Below are 19,681 nucleotides of genomic sequence, written 5' to 3'. Positions count from 1 at the left end.
AGGCCTGTCAAGCCGACGCCACTGCACAAGATGACCTTCCAGAGTCAAGTCAAGTTCCCGTTGTCCTTCCAGAGTCAAGTCTGTGTTGACCTTCCAGAGTAAGGTCAAGTCACCGCTGATCTTCCAGAATCAAAGTCCCGTCTCGGCTGATCATCCAGAGCCACGTCTCATCCTGTCGGTTATAACCAGCAATGTTCTCTCAGTCTGTTGTGTTTCTGTCAAGGAGACTGTTACGGCTGTGGAACCTCCAGAGGTGGCAGCAACTGCTGCAGAACCTTCGGAGGTGTCCATCCATGAACTCACAGTCTGTCCTGTCATGGCCATGGAGACCATTTGGGAACTCTCTAGCCACCTTATCACGCCCAAGGAGGCGGTCATTAACCTGTTTATGTTCTCTGTTTCAGTCGGACCTGACCAGACTTGCTCTCCTGTGGCTCTTTCTCCTAAATGCCCTCCCTTCCTACCACTCCTGCCTCCACCACCACTGTAATTTTTCAGTCCCTCTGCTCGCCCTCAGCCCATCATCACTGCGGTGGGAGCTCCGTGGGACTTCCATCCTCCAGCCTGGCCAGACTCTCCCTCACCTACACCTTTAGCCTCTGAGTCCTGGACTCCGGCTCGGCCCGTTGGCTATGTCACAATCATCAGCTAGAGTGCCCATGAACTCCAGCAGAGGGCACTCCACTAAGGACTTTTGTATTTGGTGTCCCTTTCCATGCCCGCCTCCATTTCCCAGAATCCTGTGCTTCGGGCTAATCACCACCAGGTGTTCCCCTTTGCCACTCCACTATATATACTGTGTTTGGACTCTCAATGAAGGTCGTAGTCTTGTTTAGCCTAGTCTGACATTCCCGAGCGTTTTCTCTATGTTTGTTCCTTCCGTGTTTGATCTTGGATTGTTTATACTGACAGTGATTCTCTGCTGCCTGCCCCGAACTCTGCTTGTTCCTGTTTCAGATTTTGGATATCCCCTGACATACCTGATGCTGTTCTCTGATCTCTACCTGTTTGACCATTCTTGATGATAAAGTACTGCACATGGATCCGAACATCTCTGACTCATCGTTACAGGTAAATTACCACCATCAATTAACTTTTCAAATTTTTAAGTGGTCCTATCTAAATTGTCTCCACTTCTAAAGTTATTCAGGGGTTCTTGGACCAAAAATAGCTGTTGTTTTAGTTAAGTCTAACATGCCATGGGAAGTGTCTTTTAGGTCTCTCAGGGTGGGCTGGAAAGTTTGGGTGGTCACTGGTGGCTTGATTGACAAGATGGGCCAAGTTCATGATTTCCAACCTATTTGACATATATTTTTGCTACTGTACCTTCTAGGGGTGCACAATATATTGGTACAATGTTACAATGGGTTATCTGCTGCTGATGTTGTTATTATTAGTATTATTTTAATATATTGTTATCAGTCTATTTTTAGCTTTTATTGTAGATTTAATAGTGCATGTTTATTCCCCCTTAAAGTGAAAGGTTCACTTTTCAGATGACTTTGAGCATATTTATACATGTGTTCTTGTCTGTTTGTGACTGCACTGATTTATTTATTTTTTAGGCAGAACTTGATTTATATTTCAACAAATGGGTGTTGTGTGGATTTGAGAATTTGTTGTGCTGTGTAATGGAGGTGCACTTACTTCACTTGTATAAAGCACTGGAATGATATCACACAGGAAGCAGCTGCCCTTAATAGGAGAGGCATTAATCATTTACAATGCCATGAGCAGAGTTCACCAAACGCAGCACAGCCCCCTTCCTCTCATTTATTTATTCATTAATTTTTCTTCACATTTAGGATAACAAAACTGGGTCAAAACCCATTGGGGCTACATGCCTGGACTGACTGATGTGTTGTGTAGATCTTTTTGCAGTTACCGGTACTCAACATTGATATCTTAAGAAGGTATTATTTATTATTATTATTATTATTATTTTAAACTAGGTCTAGTTCAGAGGCCTTTTTTAGAACTCTATTATGAATTTATGTCCGGACTGAGGTGAATTTGACTCCTAAATGTTTAACTTTTAGTTTGAAGTTAACAACCCCCCCCCCCCCCCAACACACGCACACAATTCAGAGCACAAAAATAGATGTGTCAAAAAAAAGCATGTTTATAATTATATGGTGTGGCTGCATTACTGTGAGGGAGACTATCAGTGACAAAGACGTGGAGCTGTTGTGCATTAGCTTGTGACCTTTTATTTGCCACATGAGTTTTGCAATGTTGTCATCTGTGTTGTTTATGTGCCGCTGGATGGAAACTGAGTAATAGCTGTATCGCAGGTGCCTGAGTGCATGCAACAGCAGCTCCAACGTGCTCCTAATGCTTCTCTGTTTGTTATGGGTGATATGAATCAGTGTTATCTTGAAAGATTTTATTCCTGGTTTTCAACAATGTCAACTGCAATACAATGAACACTAATATTTTGCCTTTTTGTGGGAACATATCCAATGCATTATTTAAACCACCATTAGCAAAGTCGGACCATAATACGGTGTAGCTCATTCCTGTCTACTGTACCTTGCGGAAGTCAGAAGCCTGTGAACAAGGTGGTGACACAAGGTAGGAGATATTGAAAGGCAAGTTTCTCTGTATTGACTGAGAGGTGCGGTATGATCCAGATATTCACAGGAATAATGAAATCAGGTCTGCACATGTCAAATTTTGTTTAGATTATGTGATTAATTTTTTTCAAATAACAAGCCTTATATCACCAAGGAGGTAAAAGAGTGTATAAATCAGAAACACTTGGCTTTAAAACAACGTGACCCTAAACTTCTAAAACTGACTCTTGAAGCTTAATAATAAAATAAGAGAAACTCTTAAGAATTACAGATATTTAATTGATAGTGATTGGAGTAAAAATCCCAAAAAGTTGTGGTAAGGTGTAACTAATATTATACCTAAAAGTATTCAGGTTTTAAATGAGGAGGCACTGGCAAATGTGCTTAATAATTTTACTGTAGGTTCCCTGTTAATTGTTATGACTGTTGTTATGTACTTGGGGCTGTTAGGTTGACGATTCTGTATCTAACCTTTAAATTAGTTTAAAATTGAAAGGCATCTGGGCAGGATGATCTTTCTGCTTTTATTTTGAAAACCTTTGCAGATTAGCCCCTGCATGGGTGGACATTTTTCAGAGGTCCATTGATTTAAATATTATTCCAGATATTTGGAAGAAATAATTTTATATGCCAGTTCCAAAAAGACCTGGTCGTCAAAAGTGAAAGTATTTGGAGAGGATTATGGTATGGAAGCTTAAAGAAGAGCTTAAGGACTATCTTGATCATTTTTAGTTTGCCTATCAAATCAATCGGTGCATTGGTGACGCTATTCTTTCGGCAGCCATATCACCCTGGAGCCCAAGACCGGTTGCCCACTGAAGCTAAGCAGGGCTGAGCCTGGTCAGTACCTGGATGGGAGACCTCCTGAGAAAACTAGGTTGCTGCTGGAAGAGGTGCTAGTGAGGCCAGCAGGGGGTGCTCACCCTGTGGTCTGTGTGGGTCCTAGCGCCCCAGTGTAGTGATGGGGACACTATACTGTCAACAAGCACCGTCCTTCGGATGAGACGTTAAACCGAGGTCCTGACTCTCTGTGGTCATTAAAAATCCCAGGATGTCTTTCGGAAAGAGTAGAGGTGTGACCTCGGCATCCTGGCTAAATTCGCCCATTGGTCTCTGACCATCATGGCCTCCTAACAATCCCCATATCTACTGATTGGCTTCATCACTCTGTCTCCTCTCCACCAGTAAGCTGGTGTGTGGTGGGCGTTCTGGCGCAATATGGCTGCCGTCGCATCATCCAGGTGGATGCTGCACACTGGTGGTGGATGAGGAGATACCCCCTGACTATGTAAAGCGATTTGAGTGTCTAGAAAAGCGCTATACAAATGCAAAGTATTATTATTATTATTGTGGTGGATCATGATTTAAAACATTTGGAGGATCCCAAGGCTTATGCCAGGTAGTTCTTTCTTGGTCTGAGCTCTGCTTTTAATGTCGTTCTGCCACACCTTATGCCCTCCAAACTATATAGTATTACTATTAATCCATAGCATCAAATGGTTCCATGCATTTCTTACTAGTATGACTCAACCAGTCAAAATCAAGCAGACTCTTTCTGAGTGTAGGTCCATTAGTACTGGTGTCCCCCAGGGGTGTGTACACCAATGAATATAGGAGTCACTATCTGATATTGTTGTAAAATTCTCAGATGATACTGTCATTCTTGGTCTTAAGGATTGCAAAACAGAGATAATTAACTGTTACATGGAGTAAAGAATACAGTCTTGTGTGCTCATTCAGATGCACCTGCAGCTGATAATTTGTGGAAAATAAGCTGTTGCGATTCTGTCCGTCTGGTTTTCCATCTATCCATCCATTGTTCTAATCTAAAGGTCTGTTTATCAAACGTTCTATCATTCTGTCTCTCAATTTATCCATCCATCTGTCCATCCGTTTGTTCATCTGTCTGTCATTCTATCTCTCAACTTGTCCATCCATCCATTGTTCTGTCTATTGTGCTCTCTCTTCTTTTTTTGGTCCATACAATGAATGTCAGTGGGCTCAAAATGTTGGTTGGTTCTAAACTTTCTTAATATCTTTTTTTTTTTTTTTTTTTTGTGTTCCAAAAATGAAAGGAAGTCATAAAGGTTTGAAACAGTATGAGGTGCAATGCATGATAATTTACATTTTTTGATGGAATATCCCTTTAAGCTTTACCTTTTTCATGGTGTCATTCAGTGGTTTCCCTCACACAGAAAATGAGAGGATGTGAGAACGATCACGGCATTTGTTTGAGCCAAAGCTTTGCTGAATCTCTGCTTACACTCCACCTCATATGTCTCTGACTAATTCAGGCAGCACCTATTGATTTCAGGTTGGGTCACCTTTAGCAACATGCTGCTGTGTTTCAGGGAAGAGAGAGAGATGATAGCTGTTAGTTTGTGTGAAGATCAAGCAAATAAAAGAGCTCGAGAAGAGCTTAAGATTGAGATATGGACAGAGAATGTAATATGCTACGCTAGTAGCAGATGAGAACAAAAAGGAACAGTATTATCTACCCTCTCAAAGAAAAATTGTCAGACTGTGTTGTTTCATTGCTGAATGACCCTCATCAAGTCTTTTTCACCTGCGGATGATATGGAAATGACCTGGGGAATGGTCTTCAAGGGGTTACAATGGTTCTCTGCTAGCCCACCTGCTAGTTCATGTGTAATCTGTTATCTTAGCTTTTATGATCATGCATTTACAGTTCTCAGGAAGGTGTTATTTGATACATGCAACAATGTGATAAACCCAGACTTGAGAAGTTACAGCAGACTCGAAATGAGGTTATGTAATTTAAAAAGGTTACTGTATTCCATTACAGATATAAAAAAAGAAGATTCAATAAGGTTACCTGTACATATCATGAAAATGGGAATAGCTATGAAAGGAATGAAGTACTCTCACCAGTGTAGGGTCTTTCAGCAGCCATTACTTGTCTCCAGCAACACATGATCCTTGTGAGATTATTGTATTATGATGATTTGTTGCTCATTAAACGTTATCAATGTAAAAAATAAAAATAAAATTGTTCTTTATAATAGAAAGTTCAGATCAATTTTATGCAACATAAGTATTTACAATTTTCTTTTTTAAATCTACTGACCCCAGACTTTTGAACAGTAGTGTACGTTAAAGTAACCCTCCCTCAAGAACTTACAAATCTGAACCAAATGTCTTTTTGTGCTAAATTTCAGTTGCTTTTTATAAACCCTTTGACACTCTGACAGAGCTTGCTTATATTTCACCATTATGCTGCTTTTGACACCTCTTGAGTATACAGTGCACAGTAAAATAGAAAACTCTTACAATGAGATGACAAGAGGTCAGAAACACAGCTATCAAGCTGCCACAAAACCTGCTCTTTTTTTTTTTTTTTTTATCCAAGTCTTCCTATCGGGAGAGTCATCAGCCTTCCTATGCTGTTGACCGTACCCTGTGACCTAATTTGCACAGTGCTCGTCATTGGTAAATTCAGGTAGAGCAGAAGACTCAGAAACCCCCAGCACTCCACACACCAGAGGCCTGGAAGTGCAGAGCGCTGTTGCAAAACCCCTTGGGAAATTTAGCAGTGAATTGACAGACCTGTTCGGCAGGGAGTGCTGCCATTGTAAGGCGACATTAGCAGGGGCGTGTCTAGAGCATTTTCAGTGGGGGGGGCCATGCTGGGGCACTGCCTCCTAATGGGGTGGCCGCCAGTGGCCAAAAAAAAAAAAGCGAAATTCTACAGTGTATTACGTATATCCTATTGATTTTATTATTATTATTAACTTGAATAAGTTACTTGTAAACAAATGCAGTAATAAAGCACATTTTTGATTAATTTAGTTTTTGTCATCCCATATATTTATTTATTTTTTTTTTTCATTGAAAGAAACTCCCTATATCTTTACTTCTTTTCATGGCTTGCCACTGCTCTCTTCCCTGCCTTCAAAAGAAACACTTATGTGTGTCTGTTTTTCTCAATCTCAAAAAAAAAAAAAAAAAAAAATAATCAAATTGTAAATGAAATGCACAGAATGCATCCACAACATTTCATGTGTAAATGGTTAAGTTAGGCCTGACAATTTAACTGACTCTCTAACTGACTTACTCTCATGCATTAACAAGTAAGGTGTCACCAGACAATTATTATTATGGAACATTCTGTGCATATTGTCATTTGGTGCAATCTTGCTATATGTGGTCACTGTCACAAAATAAACTGATACAAAATATGCAAATCAACATGACTGTTTATTGTTTGATAGCCCCCCAGCGTATTTTACTTTTATTGTGTTTTATTAAACGTTGACTGAACGTTCGATTGAAATCAACCACGACCAACGCGAGCAGAGCCTCGTAAAAATGTAAAAACATTGATCTGAGAAAACCATACAAACATATTAAACCATACATAAAGGTTACCTACCAGCTCTTTTGCTTTGTTTGGTGTCTTGTGATGTGTCGTTCTTGAACGACGAATATTTAATGTGACTAGGGAAGAACGAGTCGTCTCTATGACGGCGACATCACTTTGATTGTTTTTTGTTTGTTGTTTTTTTACAGTGGATTCTAATCTTCAAAAATGACCGTGTTGTATGATTTATGTCTTTTGAGTTCACCCTTCAGATTAGACTATAGAACTGTAGTGTTACTTGTTTAGGATTCAAAATGTTGTTTGCTTTTAATTTATGTCATTATGTCCTTTTTGAGCAAGCATCTTATACATATATTATTAAAAATGGATTAAAAATTAAACTAGGCTATAAATACTTGGATTATTATATAGCCTAGTGTTTATTTACTGATAGACAGTCAAAAAGACAAATTAATCAATATTTTATTTATAAAAAGGTTTTATTTATTTATAAAATAATAACACCACAGATCCTCAAGACACAGTAACAAAAACACAGTGACAGAAATGTCAGAAATAGCGCATGGGTCTGTCACGTGATTAAGGAATGATTTGAACCCAAAGACTTGTCAGACACGAGGTGAGTTAATCACAGACTGAAGACCCAGGTCAAGAATTAATTAATTAAGTCCAATATCGCGACGAGCGTTGTTTCTCTGAAGACGCTGCACTTCTTTGAATTGCGAACTTCACCAATCACATAGGGGGGGCACCTGGGGTGGCCAATCGAATTTCAGGGGGGGCCGGTGCCCCCCCTGGCCACCACGTAGACCCGCCCCTGGACATTAGTTGTCTGTAGCACACTTATTATACTTAGCTCTTTCTTTGGCCTACTTTTTGCCTCTGGTCTTCGTACCTCTCTCTCTGCTGTCTCCAACACACTTATCTTTCCATATCATGGAAGCCATTCTCGCCGTGCATGGTGCTACTATCTTTCCATGCCGTCATTTCACAGTTGTCATGGAAACAAAAAATTATTTGCGCAAAGGTGTCAGGGTCATGATGGAAACTAGATCCTTAATTTTCCTTCCTTTCCCTTCAGGGTAAAATGATCCAGGTAGATTAAATTAAAATTAAGCCATAAAATAGTGTGTAAAATTTTTCATAAAATCAAGTTGGAAGAAATTTGACATGACTTTTCGTGATGCTTTTTATATATTATATATAAAATATATATTTTATATGCTTTATTTATATATATTATGTTTGTCAGAGGATTATTATTACTATAAAAGATGCAGTGGTATTTTAGTATTATTTAGATAATATTAATATTTGGAATTAGCTTTTATATTTGAGTAATTTTATAATGTGTTTTTGTCATTTGTGTCACTTTTAAGACTATTTAATTTAGCTTTATTTTTTTCAGTGTTTGGCTTAGTAATTTTAGTAAGTTTAAATTTAATTTAAAACTATTTTATTACAGTTTCTCATATATATATATATATATATATATATAATTATTTATTATTATTTTTTTTTTTGTCTTAAGTTTATTTCAGCGAATAAAGCCATTTTTAACACATTTGTCAACATCAAACTCACTTCTATGAAGGTATTTTTGATTCAAATTAACTGAGCACCTGTGGCAGTGTGATTTGTAGTTGTAGAGAAAAGCCACACATGTGTATCAGTAAATTTGAAGTCACAGAGTGAAATGTTTTAAGAGTTGCAAACCTGTAGCCTTTTTTTCTCAACAGTTACACCTTCTCAAACAGTTACACCTTCTCAAATTCTTCATTGCAGGTGCACAAATCCTATTCTACAAATCACACATTTAGAAACTCGTACGCTCACATTTTTGAAACAATTGCTGCAGTGAATGTGGTGCAAAACGCATTTACACACCCGCATCAAGAAATGTGGAGTCGTGGAGAAATGTTGAACATCCGCAAATCAGTACGTGAATTCATCAAATGAGTGTTGCACACTTGTAGAATATTTTCTCAGAATGTCTTGTATATTTTTCTACCACAAACACAAAGTACATAACTACAGCTGCTTGAATCTGCTGCGATGAATCTCAAACACTGTTTTTTCGCTTTCAAGTGACAAGTTTCGCGCTCTCCCTTTTGCACCGAGATATTTGGTTCAAAAGTGATTTGTGCATCTGTAGAGGTAGTGGGCGGGACTGTTTAGAGATTACAGAATTTCAGCCAATCAGAAGAGCTTACTGAGCCGGTAGATATAGCCCCAAGCAGTTTTACGCCCCTGTTGTTCCTCATGCGTCCAGTAGGGGGAGGCTGCAGACCTATGACCTACTGTAAAATTTATTATTTATATATATTTATAAACTGTTTTTATATACAGAGATTGACTGATATATGATGTTGTGAATTTATATTAAGTTATATTTAGATATTAACCATATTCAGGCCATTAGACATACAGTACTGTGTAATCATATGGATCCTAAATGAAATATTTGCTTTACAATTCACAATTGCTCGTTATACAGCAACAGAACATGTTCTACATAGCATTTTATGAAGACCAACAAAATTTAACAATTTTCTAAAGTTCCAAGGGTCATTTAAAAGAAAGACAATATTGTTGTTCACAAAAAAAATTTATTAACACCATGACTTGGTTATTTCTTAACAGCATGACTCCTGTAGATGACTCTCCAATGGTTTGCCACTCTTCTTTAATTGTTTCTTTATCCTGCGGTCAAAGTGATCCCACTCACTGATAAAAATAAATAAAAAAGCAAAAGTTGCATAGTGGTAGAAAACAATGGTTATTTATAAATAATGGCAGGATGTCATGTTTCTTTTTTTTTTTTTTTGTCCATTGATGATAGACTGTGGTTAGTTAAGTTTGAGTCAGACAGAACATCTGACTCAATCAAGTACTTTTGCCTCTCGAAAATAAACTGATCCATCTTTTGAATTGATATCGCTATTCTTTCTTATTTAATTGATCAATCTTTTATAAATAATAAATGTTGCATCATTACACAATACAATCAACAACAAGTACTTTAGCAGATTATTTAACATACCTCATCCGTATCGCTTCAAGAAGGTCTGCTGCTATCATACATATAGATATGGTCTGCTGTTCTTATAAATGACTGGGCTCATATACTAACATACTGCCTCCCCCTACTGGACGCATGAGGAACAACAGGGGCGTAAAACTGCTTGGGGCGTATATCTACCGGCTCAGTAAGCTCTTCTGATTGGCTGAAATTCTGTAATCTCTAAACAGTCCCGCCCACTACCTCTACAGATGCACAAATCACTTTTGAACCAAATATCTCAGTGCAAAAGGGAGAGCGCGAAACTTGTCGCTTGAAAGCGAAAAAACAGTGTTTGAGATTCATCGCAGCAGATTCAAGCAGCTGTAGTTATGTACTTTGTGTTTGTGGTAGAAAAATATACAAGACATTCTGAGAAAATATTCTACAAGTGTGCAACACTCATTTGATGAATTCACGTACTGATTTGCGGATGTTCAACATTTCTCCACGACTCCACATTTCTTGATGCGGGTGTGTAAATGCGTTTTGCACCACATTCACTGCAGCAATTGTTTCAATAATGTGAGCGTACGAGTTTCTAAATGTGTGATTTGTAGAATAGGATTTGTGCACCTGCAATGAAGAATTTGAGAAGGTGTAACTGTTGTGTTGTGTTTGTGGGAGAGAAAAAAAGGCTACAGGTTTGCAACTCTTAAAACATTTATCTCTGTGGCTTCAAATTTACTGATACACATGTGTGGCTTTTCTCTACAACTACAAATCACACTGCCACAGGTGCTCAGTTAATTTGAATCAAAAATACCTTCATACACTTCCTCCCATAAGTCAATAAATATTTCGTAGACACATCAGTTAATGCTTATATACTACTGAAATCTTAGTATCGCCCCTGGTGCAAATGCTAAGATTTCTGCATAAATGTATTCTCTTCATTTTTTAGACTTGACCCGCATGAAAAAGGCATGTGACCTTTGGTGTTCTCTGATCCATGTTTGTTTGTTTGTTTGCTTACATGTGCATTCCATTAACCATGATGGAGTATGTGTCTTGCTCAGACACAGACACTCCAGCCATGCTGTTTGGAGCGAAAGTGACCTTTCATCCATTCCCAAATGAACCTTCAATCACACGGTCTATAGAAGCGATATTGATTACTGAAAATAACAGCGTATAAAAGTTGACAGTGAGGAACTCAGTCTATATCAGGCCTTTTGTGCTTCATTGTGTCCAATAAGCAAGTGTGTATTCAGTGTTCAGCCTCATCTTTTTGCCCATCATTCATATCTTGGCTTTTTCATCAGAATCTTTTTGAATAGCATTTGATCTCCATGGTGGCTGTACATGTTTCCAATTTTTGACTGAATAAAAAATAATCAGCTTTTCTAAAGGAGTTAGAAAGATCATTCCACCATTGATGATGACCAAGAGGTTAACAGATTTATGAAGGGAATGCAGAATTTTCCTTGTTTTTTATTAAAGGGGTCATATAATGTGTCATATGATTTTTTTTTCCCCCCTTTCTCTTTGGAGTGTTATAAGCTCTTGGTGCATAAAGAAGGTCTGTAAAGTTCCAAGGACTAAAGTCTCAAATCCAAAGAGATATTCTTTATATAAGTTAAGACTCATCCACACCCCACTAAAACGGCTTGTTCTAACACACCCCCACATCTCTACTTCACTATGTGGGAAGATTTGCATAATGTCACCCAGATGTTAACGCAAAGAAAGAAGTAGTACCTTTTATTCTCGTTGTAGTATTTTTGTTGCCGTCACCGTCATGTCGTATGGACACTGTGTGTTTCACTGTAGAAGCAAACCTACTTTGTTTGGCCTTCCAAAAGAGAACGATATCCGCTTTGTCATGCCTGGAGCTGATCCGTGCTGGTCAATGAGGAAATACATCAACTTTGCACTTTGGATCACTGGGTCGGCTTTCACTGTTGATGAAGCGGAGTCCAGCCCGGGGTCATCACATGTGGTTGCCGCAAGCCCAACGGACGCTCTTTCGTATAATCCTCCGTCCGCGCCATTCTCAAGACCTCCGGCCTCCCCTCACTCAAGGCCGTGGCTCACTCTTGTGACGCTGTTTTCGTTGAGAAAGCGAAACTACTTTGTTTGGACACGACTAAAAATCATGTTTACTGTATTTTTCTGACTTTAAGTCGCACCTAAGTAGAAGTCGCATCAGTCCAAAAATACGTCATGATGAGGAAAAAAAAAAACATATACAAGTCGCACTGGACTATACGTCTCATTTATTTATAACCAAGAACCAAGAGAAAACATTACCGTCTACAGCTGCGAGAGGGCGCCCTCTCTCGGCTGTAGACGGTAATGTTTTCTCTTGGTTAATTTTTCTTGGTTCATGTCAAATAAATTTTGATAAATAAGTCGCACCTGACTATAAGTCGCAGGACCAGCCAAACTATGAAAAAAAGTGTGACTTTAGTCCGGAAAATACGGTATATCGTATTTATAATGGGTTTTAATATATATGTCTTGTCGTTCTGGCTGGACAGGGCATCACAATATGTTAAGGGGCGTAAGATTTCCGTCACACGCTTGAGGTATTCAGCCAACCCCAATGCACTGGATAGCTGGCCAATCAGAGCACACCTCGCTTTTTTCAGACCGATGAGCCTTGTAAAAATCAATGTGTTTCAGAAGGCTGGGCATAGAGGAGAAACAATGATGGACAGTATGTGGAAAATAATTTAGTTTTTTGAACCTTAGACCGCATAAACACATTTCATTACACCAAATAATGTTTTTTTTAGCAGCATCATATGACCCCTTTAAAAAGAGTTGAAGACTTGAAAGAAAGTGATTGTTACATGTGGCCTCTTAAAAAGGTTGACACTGTGGATCAAATAGGGCTGTGGCATTGTTTTATTCATTTATAATGGATGAAATGCAAGTGGGTGGAACTAGGTAAATTGGTAGGTAACAGATCAGGACTGAATACTTACTCCTCGCCTTCTAACACTTGAGTTTATTTATCTTATGGCTAGAGTAATATTTGGAGGTAGTTTGGCCCTCCCATTTTTGTGGAGACCCCTAAATGTGTCCCTTTGTGCCCTTTAAGCAGTATTGCTTTATAAAATCCAGATGAGACCAAATTGAGGTCATGTGTTCCTCAGAACGGTATCGGGCGCCTTTTGATTATACAGACCTGGAGCAGCACAATAAATAATGCAAATGCCTCTGTGAATGTCCGACAATGACCACACACACATTGGTAAGAGAGCAAGAGGAGAGGAAAGTACATCTTCTGTATATGCATATACCATTGCAAACAAACGTGAGCTCTCTCTTACATGCGGACACACACTCCGTACTTGTTGCCCTTGGAGATACTGTGGTAGGAAAGTGGATCCGCAGGCCCTCGTCTGCTGGCCAGGCAGGTAACAGGAGCCTGTGAGTCTCTGAATATTTCAGAGAAAGAGAGCGAGAGAGAAGTAGCAGCAGATAGAATTTGAAAATCAGCCATCCCCATCTGCTACTCCCTGTATGTCAGGGCCCAGGGTTGAATTACAAGGGCCCGACACCCACAACACATGCCAGCTATTTGGCTTAAACAGAACAAAGACTTTGCAGTAATAACGCTAAAAGAAAGGAGAGTGGAATAACACAAACGCACACATTCAGCCAGGTTCTGTTCTGTGGTCTGATAAGCCCTTGACAATGCCTGACTTGAACAGAAGGTTTGTTTCTGTTTTTTTATTTTTATTTAATTAATGCTATTGCAAAGAGGGTACAGAGCTGCTCTGTTCCAAAACCTAGAGAGCTGTCTGCAGAGGTTTTGACACAAAACTTAATCCAAAATAAAGTCAACTTAAGCAGCCTTTTAAGAAAATAAATGAAAAAATACAGCACTATAAAAAGTAATATTAGGAAATATTTTTACAATATAAAATAGCTGCTTTCTTTTTTAATATATTTTAAAATGTAATTTATTTCCATGATAGCAATGTTGACTTTTTTTCTTCAGTGTCACATGATCCTTCAGAAATCATTATGGTTTGTTTTCATTGTTAATGTTTAAAATAGTTGATAATTTTTTTTCAGTAGAAAGTTCAAAAGAGAAACATTTATTTGAAATATAAAAAATTAGTGCTAATCCTCGGAGTAAACCCACCCAATTGCTACTCAAAACTAGTCCAGTTGCATTTCGACGGGGGTCCCCTGGGGGATAAATAATTTTTTTTTTGCTGGGGTTCCCCTAATAAAATTCACATTGGGGTTATTACCATAGCCTGTATAAAAACATGGACGTAGTGTCTGTCACCCGTAGACTCCTGAAGAGTGTTTTTGAAACTTAAAGTGTGCAGAGCGGACCGTCGCCATCTTGGCAGCGCGTCACCACCATAGACAGTAAAAGAAATGGACACAGCGACCCCATTGGATTCAACGGAGACAATTGAGGTCAATTAGAAGCACGCACTTCCTGGGGGTCGAGCGTACTGCGCAGACTCAAACTGAGCTTGATGACGTAGAGGTCACGTGAGCAACCCGTCTGACAATTGTAAGTCTTCTAATCGCTGTGCCAAGAGAAATATGAATTACCCACCGAATCTTGCAGACGTTGTTGAACAATTTTGTCCCGTTGCTTCTATGGACTATATGCTTCTATGGGCAAAAAGGCGGGAGCTGGTTGCTGAAGTCATGCCCACCTAGCATGACGGCAGTGAAAGCAGCACCGATACCTTAATTATGCAGAACTTTAAGGTTTAATATGATTTAAATGGATGAGTTATAAAAAAAAATCACCCCCCTCACAGCTGTCATGAAGGGCAAAATTAGCTATATAGACCAAAATAATATTTTGCACCAGGCTGTAAACATGTTTTTTTCTGCTGTAAAGGTGGGCATTTTAACATGGGGAATCTATGGGATTGACTCCCTTTTGCAGCCAGCCTCAAGCGGCCAGTCGATGAATTACAGTTTTAGTCACTTCCTTGTTGGCTTCACAAGAGAGAGCGGGAGGTTGCCGCTTGGTTATTACCTATTTTGAGTGGCAGCAGAAACATGCTGTTTTTCGGGCATGTCTCTTTAAATGCAAATGAGCTGCTGCTCCCCGCCCCTTTTCCAGTATAGAGCAGCTGCCATAACAGCTCGGACCTGCTAAAAATAGCTGTTTTGGTTCTGATTATCATGTTTATATCGCTGAAATCATGCGTTTTATACCTTATGAGTTTAAACTTATGATATAATGTTTTCTGAGTGTACGTTACAAATACAAAGCAAATGGACAGAAAGCAGACAACACACAGCTTGTGAGTATTAAATTAAGTTCTCATTCACACAGAAGTTTACGTTAAAAACACGAGTTACAAAAACAGTAGGTTATGTCTGTGAAGGTCAACGGCTGAGAAAAAAATTGCATGTTTATTTTAGATCTGTGTGGCAGTAGCAATTTACTTATGTAAGTAAATAAATGAATAAATCCACTGCTCTCTTGTCTCCTCTGAGGCTGGGCCTCTAAATAGTGTTCTGTTCTCGTCTGTCCAGCCAAAGACAGAACAGCTTAAACTTTCACCATGGCATTAGAGCTGGTACACCATTGCCACTTGTGAAATCAAAATGACCGCACCCTGGGTGTAAATTTACAGATTAAGGGGCATGATTATTGTAATGATATCCCTTTGCCATGTCACCAGGGGAGCGAAATCAGACGTGCTTATTTTTGCAGATGCTTGCAGAAAAAGGATTACCAAAACAAAGTTAATCTTTTTCATGTTTCCTTGATTGGTTGATTCACCGGGGACCTGATAATAGCACTTAAACCCTGGAAAAAGTTAGATTTTCATGTAATGTCACCTTTAAATAAAATAAGTCATGTGACTGCATCAGGTTATGTGACTCAGTTCACACACACACAAAAGCTAAGAAAAAACACTGGGTTGATTGGCTAATAGCACCTCCCAGAAGGGACATTCACACTCCAGACATCTGCCACCAATCCCTAGAAAACATGAACTTTGAAAAAATGTTTGCATGTTCTGCATGCTTTAATATGTCTAGAAAGTATTTTATTATGTTTATAAATAAAAGACCCACAATGAATGGCCTAGTTACTACTACTTCCATTTCTATTTGTAAATTACAGCAGTTTCTCTGAAAGAGATGTTTTTTGTTTTCTTGAATATATGATATGTGCTGCTTTATTTACAAATTATTTTTATGATTATCGCTTTATTCGAATAAATTAAATATGCAGCTTGGATGGAAACGGCTATTGTCACTGTATACCAAGCTCATCCATTCTGTTTGAGTGCATTTAGGGCTTTAAGATTTATCCTCATTATCCCAAATGTGTGTCTGTTGGGGTATTAGGGCCAGTGGAGGTGGCAATAGGACAGGGATTGGATCATCTTATTGAGGGTGGTTTTAGGGTCAAACACAGATCAACAGCTGCCACGGGGATCACAGTGGCCAGTTTTTGAGGTCATCGGGGGAAAAGAGATGTACTAGAGGCCATTATACTGATTAAACCCTGACCTCTTAGCCCTCCCCTGACCTTACAAACAGTCACGGAGACAGAGACCCCCACTGTCACTGTTGTGGACTGCAATAAGAGAACAAGGACATAATGACACATAAAGACACTTAGATTAGAGAGGACATGACCTCAAATAAAAGGGCATGGGGCAAATGCTGTAAACTCTAATGTTGTGTCCCAATGTGCCTGCTTGTACTATGCCCTTAAAGTATGCACTATTTTGGTGAAGAAAAAAGTACACACAAATGTTCAAATTGTTGGTGCAGATGAATTGTAACACATAACATTATATATATATATATATATTATTATTATTTATTTTATTTATTTTTTACCAGGTTAAATGTTGATTATTAGTTACTCAATCACCTTCATCTAAACCTCTCTACCGTGCCATCGGTCGTGCACTTCTACCATGTTTTTAGTTGTTCCATTCGTGTTTGTTGTTCTGAACCAAATCCTTCACCAAAGCGCAGTGGATTGTGGGCAAGATTAGCCATTAGAGTGTGCACGGATCCACAGTTCAAAAATCTTTCTGAAACCGTAGACCATTCAGGAATTTTCAGTATACTCTTTTCATCATACTATGCTTTGTGACGCACTTATTCTAATTTCACATACTATTTAGGATGGATAGTATGTATGAATGATGGATAGTATGCAGGGTAAGATCCTCTACACAGAATGATGTGACTTTTAAATCCTCACAGTGAATCAAATCTTCTAATCACAAAGAAGATTTTACACACAGTTCATTTTGCACACAGTTCACTCAGCTAATTTATTAAAAATACTCTGTGACTCAAACAAGTCTTTTAATGTTACCAATGTAAATATAAAAATAAACTTTAAAATGTGTGATTCATTAATGTCCTTACAATTTTGGGAAAACTGTGATGAATTTTATTAATTAGAAATAAAAAGTATAAAAGCATAAATCAACCGTGTATGCCAGGGGTGTCAACCTCAATTCCTGGAGGGCTGGAACCCTGCAGAGTTTATATTTAACCCTGATTAAACACACCTGATCCAACTAATCAAGTCCTTCAGGCTTATTTGAAAACGACATGCTCTATTACTCCCTTGAATAAAATGCTATTGTAAAGCGTAGTCAGCAGTTATCAATGCACATTATGGTTTAATAATTACTAGAAATTGCTGCAAATATATTGAAACTGCTGTCTGTCCTGATTTAAACCCATTTTAACAGTTATTATTTAGTCGCCTGATGTGAAGATTTAGTCGTAATGTAGAGGGTTAAATGTCTTTACTGTTACTTTTAATCACTTGAATTTTCCTTTAATGGTAGTGTATCTCAACTAGTAAAGATGCCAGTGAAATGTTCATTTGTCTTCATCTTGTAAATATGATCATTCCGGCATCATCTGAGGGATGAAATTGAATTTGAACATACTCATACAGGAAGGAAGCTGTACCTGAAATGGAAGATTAAAGTGTGGCTGGAATGTAAGGAACAGAGGAAGGAGATTTTGGCAAGAAGGAAGGTTGTCTTGTCAAATTTATCGTTTATTTTATCTCCCATCCTTGTGTCTAAGCTCTGAACCCACTTCTCCACCACTTAAGGCATTGATTCTGTTCCCTTCCCAGATGTATAGCCTGACGCTGTACTCTGCAAATTCAGATGTCATATTGATGAGAAGCTTCAGAATTATAACACCCCGATCGAAGCTAAGAGACAAATGGAGCATTGCTTCTTGTTGCCAGATCTCTTAAACCATGTGTGTACGAGCAGTGTTTAAATGAGCTTGTTTCTCGCTACTGGAAGACGATGTCATGTGTTTGAGTGGTATGGTGTCTGTGATTTGAGTGTGTCTGTTATTTTGGTTTCTCTCTGTGACTGTGTCCTGGAATGTTTTATTTGGAATGTCCTGTGTTTGTTCTCTGGAGTGTGTGTGTGTGTTTTGAAGTCTGTTTTTAGGTACGTTTTGTATGGTGGTTTGTCTTGTTGGCAGTCTATGGTGTGTATGTTTAATCTACCTGGATTTTTTTCTTTATATTATTCACTATATAAATATATCACTCCCTTTTTGTGGACAAATATATTTGTGCAAATCTTTATATCAGTATCTGTGGGATTTCTGGGAAATTAGGAAATGCAACTGTACACAGACACTTACACCACGCAACCAGTTCGATATAAAATATTTCAATGGGTGCTTTCACATTATAAATTTTTTTTGAAAAGTAGTTATATAAAAGAACATTTTTTTTTTTTTTTTTCTTTTTAATTAAGATTTGATATGAAATGGTTATTCATGAACAGAATCTTTGGTTCTGATTAGAATCTTTCAAGTGATTGAATCATGAATCATTTTCATTTAGTCTGCTTTGTTACAAATGCAAATGTGTTTATTTATTTATATGTGTGTGTGTGTGTGTGTGTACACAAACACATTTTATGTGTTATTATAAGTAAATATGCACAAACACACACACACACACTCACATTGTTTATTCAAAATGTATTATAATACAATAACTAATTAGATTATTATAAACATACATATACTGGATTTTATATATCATTTATCTTATAATACTCTACAACTTTATGTAGTGCTAGATGCTCTGACAGTACATAAGCTGTTCAACATTTTAACCTGTGTGTGTGTGTGTGTGTGTGTGTGTGTGTGTGTGTTCAGAGTAAAATATCTGTGTGCAGATGATTTTGTTTGTGTTTTGTGCAGTAAATGATATCAGTGTGGATCCAGCTGGTCTGTTTTTTGTTGTTGTTTTTTTGCACCGAGTGCCCGAATAGAGGGGGTGGCAGAGTTTTCCATGTGTAGCCTCACTTTGATGTAAGGGGCTATTGTGTCATACAACAAAGAGAAGGGCAATATAGTTGCTTCCTCTTGGATCCATCCATCTCTGTGTGTGTGTGTGTGCTGTACGTGTGATCTGTAATTGTAATCTGAACCTTGCTTGCTTGTTGATAATGTCTGCTTTCTGAATATGTGTCATCATATCTGTCACCACATGACCCACACTCTTATTTGCCATCTGTCCAGGGGCAGTTTTGTAACTGCCAGATGAGCATCATTTTTGACTGCCCTCTCATCCTCTCCTTTCTACCCCTCTCCTCTCTGTCCTCCAGCATTGGAGCTCGGACAATTGCGGGGCTTTGTTTGTGACACCTGTGTCGCCGGGAGGTGTGCCTGGCCCCCCTCCCACTCCACTTTATTATACAAAGACCACTCTGATGGAGCCCTCCGCTC

At 38.5% G+C, this 19,681-nt stretch overlaps 1 protein-coding gene across 2 annotated transcripts in view; it reads left to right on the top strand.

Annotated features, from left to right (window-relative positions):
* The first annotated feature begins 294 nt into the window (after positions 1–294).
* Positions 295–19,681, top strand: part of spsb4a (splA/ryanodine receptor domain and SOCS box containing 4a) — a 60,360-nt gene continuing 40,973 nt past the window's right edge. The window contains exon 1 of one of the 2 annotated variants that reach the window (XM_052531010.1): positions 295–1,071. The gene's annotated coding sequence lies outside the window, so the exon portion shown is untranslated. Of the gene's footprint in view, positions 1,072–15,105; positions 15,220–19,681 lie in introns of those variants that run through there. The other variant, XM_052531038.1, reaches the window with a different exon arrangement.

Source organism: Carassius gibelio, chromosome A2 (genome assembly GCF_023724105.1).
Source record: "Carassius gibelio isolate Cgi1373 ecotype wild population from Czech Republic chromosome A2, carGib1.2-hapl.c, whole genome shotgun sequence".
Taxonomy (NCBI): Eukaryota; Metazoa; Chordata; class Actinopteri; order Cypriniformes; family Cyprinidae; genus Carassius; species Carassius gibelio.
The sequence above is the reverse complement of the archived record's forward strand: the minus strand, read 5'-3'. Positions and strand labels throughout refer to the sequence as shown.